This window comes from Nicotiana sylvestris, unplaced genomic scaffold (genome assembly GCF_000393655.2).
Source record: "Nicotiana sylvestris unplaced genomic scaffold, ASM39365v2 Un00081, whole genome shotgun sequence".
Classification (NCBI taxonomy): Eukaryota; Viridiplantae; Streptophyta; class Magnoliopsida; order Solanales; family Solanaceae; genus Nicotiana; species Nicotiana sylvestris.
The window spans coordinates 25,414-29,283 of NW_027184417.1; positions in this window are offsets into that span (position 1 = coordinate 25,414).

The following is a 3,870-nucleotide window of genomic DNA, read 5'->3' on the forward strand; positions in this document are numbered from 1 at the left end:
CCGTGCTAGAACCACGGAACCCGGGAATGTCTAACACCTTCTCCTGGGTTAACAGAATTCCTTACTCGGATTTCTGGTTCGCGAACTATTAAACAGAGTCATATTTTCCTCGATTCGGGATTCAATCGGTGATTTGGGACATCATAAATCTCCCAAGTGGCGACTCTAAATTTCTTAAAATAAATCCCGTTTCGATTGTCCTTTAATTAGAAAACTCCCTTTACCTATACCCTTTTCCGGGGTGTAGGTAGAAAAAGGAGGCGTGACAGCTCTGACGACTCTGTTGGGGACTAGAACCCAGAACGTTTTGTTCAGGGTTAAAGAATTCGAGCTTAGAATAATTGTTGTGTTTGGCTTTATCTGATTTTGTTACATGATCTGTGCCTAATGTGCTAATTGACTGCTTTTACCGCTTTGATATTTCGTGAACTGTATATAAACTATGCCGAAACCCATCTCCTCTCTGAGTCTTCTAAATCATGAAGAAGGGTGCACTTCGTGTGACTTCTTTTCTGTATAGAGTTTACTCCAAATTTAGAATGAGGTTCGGACAAGTTGCAAAGCCGGTGAAGCTTCTGTATTCCCGGTACGTTGCCCCCCCCCCCCCCGGCTCGAGCTGTTCGCTCGGGTAAGCCAGGTCTAGAGCAAACACCCAGGTTCTGAACCTAGAATAACTCAACTTCATACTGGATCCCTAGTAGGAACGCTTATTTGCATCATGTGCATTTGATTTAGGGGACTCAACACAGGGGTTGGGTCCGTCTAGGACAAGCAACCTGAAATAAAAAAGACCATCCTGATGCATCCTACTTGTTTTCTGTGCACTTATTTGTTCGGGCTTGCATGCTGACCGGCTTCTGAATCTCGGGAATATCAAAAATTTGAGAAAAGAAAAGAGAGAGAGGAAATAGCAGTGTAGAGAGTTAATTACCTATTTTTAGAATAAAACCAATGCCAAGTACTATAGAAACTTTGCCGAAATTTTGAGAAAAATAAAAGAAAATATTTCATGTTTTACTCAAAAAGCAAATATGCGTGAAAAAGAATATTTTATTTTAGTTTGTCTTGGAGGAGAAAAATAGTTTGTTTGTTTGTTTGTTATAAAAGGGAAAAAGGAAAAAGAATCTTGTTTTCAAAAAATAGTTAGTTTCTCCGCCCGAACTACACAGGTTTGATTCTCACCGGATGTGAGATACGTAGGCAACCCTCATCGGGTCCAACCTCCCTTTTTGCAAAAATAGCCAAAAAATGTCAAATTTTAATTGTCAATATAAATAAGTCGGGTGATGTCGTTTTTGTCAAAAATAGCTGAATGTCCCCAAAAGGGACGACGGAAGGCCGATTTTGCATAAATAGCCACCTTTGGTCATTTTTAAGATCTCGATCGGTTAATCGACACAGCTTTAAAATCCTCGTCTCCGAAGTGCTGAAAGGCCGTGTTTGAAAAACCGGGTCCTTCATTTTAGTTTGAAAAACAAAAAAAAAATAGTAGTCTTGTTTTGAATCAAATAAATTTACTTTTTTCTTAATCACCTTAATAAATGTGCAGGATGAGCACAAAGGCAAGCAAATCTTTCACCGTACTTAATGAGGTCCCCCTCCAGCTCCATATGTGGTGGAATAATCTAGGAAAAGGCAACAAAGAAATAGTAGCTAGAATCCTGGGAGGACTTGTCGGTCTACTAAATGTCAAGCCAAAGTCGGATGTCATCGAGGCCTTAATACCATTTTGGGACCCGACTCGCAATGTGTTTTGCTTTGAGGGTTTTGAGCTTACGCCCACGCTGGAGGAAGTCGCGGGTTATGCGGGTCTGAATGGAAATATGAGGGGTCAATATTTGTTGTCACCAAGACCGGTATCTCCGCACAAATTTTTGGATCTGCTAAACATCAGCCGGAGTGTGCAGAATGATGATTTGTCGGGAGGATGTTGCACTCTTCAGTTCCTGTATCAGCGTTATGGTAATCCTCGGGATTCGAAGAACCAAATCTGGGACTGGCCCATGCTGGAAACAGAAGTAAGTGGGAAGCAAGACGAACCTTGGAATTCATAACGGCATTCTTGGGAATCGTGATTTGCCCACGAGAAGATAAGAAAATAGAAGCAGGTCTTGTGGGGATGGTTGATGTTGCAATTAAAAGGGCAGATAGCACTATAGTCCCCCTGATTTTGTTAGAAATTTACCGAGCATTGACTGTGTGCAGGGAGGGAGAATTTTTTTTTCCAAGGTTGCAATTTATTACTTCAGTTGTGGATGCAAGAACATCTGTGCCACCGGGCGGGGTACATGAACTATGGGCTGACTGGGTTAAGCTGTATCGAAGAATTTGAAAAGCGGGTAAGGGGTATTGTATTTCCTGAAGGTACCGAAGCTTGGCTCATACGACTGAGGTCATTGACTGCTGATCAAATTGAATGGGCATTTGGGTGGTTGCCCGTTACTGAGGTGCTATATATGTCAGCGGGAGAGTGTCATATTCTTTTAATGGGTGTTCGGAGTATCTAACCGTATGCTCCCCATCGGGTACTACGCCAATTGGGAAGGTTTCAAGTCGTCCCCAAAGATGAAGACTTGAGCAAGCACGTCATTGAATTGAGTCCGAGAGCCGCATTCCCGGAAGATAAAATTCGCATATTATGGAATGAATGTCGGTTCCTCGAGCCTAAGACTGTGGTCCGAGATCTGGCTAAAGGTGAGGTGGACCCGAGGTATAATGTGTGGTTTGGGAAAAGGTTCTAGATTCCCCAAAGGCCCGCCAAAAGAGCCCATGTCCAACAGTTTACTAATGATTCACAAGAGCAATGGGGTTGGTTAACAAAAGAAGAGGGTTACAGGGCAGAAATAGGCAAGCTGAAGCGACAGATTAGAGACCTGGAATTTGAAAATAGTCTGCAAGTTGATGCCGATCGGGGAGAAAAGAACAAATTGGCCCAAGAAAATGAGGCGCTGAAAGCCCAAATCCGACAAATGAGGATAGATGCTGACAACCAACAAAGGAGTTGGTCGGATGAGCAGTTAATAAAAGGGTTGAAAAGGGAAATCAGTGAGTGCCGGGATAATTTTTGATAAATCTGAGGGTACCATAGCACAACTCCAGGCACAATAGGCAAAAAGAACAAAAGAGCGCACACAGTACTTACAACAGATGAGGAAGGATTATGACAAGACCATTGCCAGTCTAAAAAGGAAGGTGACCACCTTAGAGAGCGAGGCAGCTAAACAAGCCAAGGCTTTTGAAACCGAAAGTGAACACTGCTATGATCTAATGGCCTTGATGGAAGATGAAATACAACAGTTACAGAAACAACATCTGCATGATTCTCGGGTTTTGAAGGCTAGAGAGGATTAGATAGAACGCCTACTCCTAGATAAAGACCGAACCAGGGACAAGATTTTGACTATTGCTCATGCTATTACCAGGAAATGTCAGGTGTGTGAAAACATGACCCGCACTACTTTCTTCTCGGCAGTGATGATATTTGTGAAGCAAATCATGTATGAATTGGAATAGCTGGAAAGGGGCCTTACACCTAAGCCCGCGGCGAGGCCGAATGACGGCCCGCGGGCACCCAGATTTAAAACTTTAATGTATTCGTAGTTCGAGTCTGCATTTTCTTTCTCCTTAGAGTCTGTTGTCTGTTAGAGTCTGTTTTTCTCTTTCATGTCAGAGTCTGTCAGAAGTTATTGAATTTGTATTTGGTTTGGTTTCGAGTCTGTTATTTTCCTTTCTGAAAGCGTCTAGTTTGTAATAGAATGTTTATTAACGAAAAATCGAAAATTTCCAAAAATTGTCTATTTACTTTTCGCACTTATCATCCAGAACTATGCTCGGTCTGATTCATGCGGGGTCATGATACGTAGGCAATCT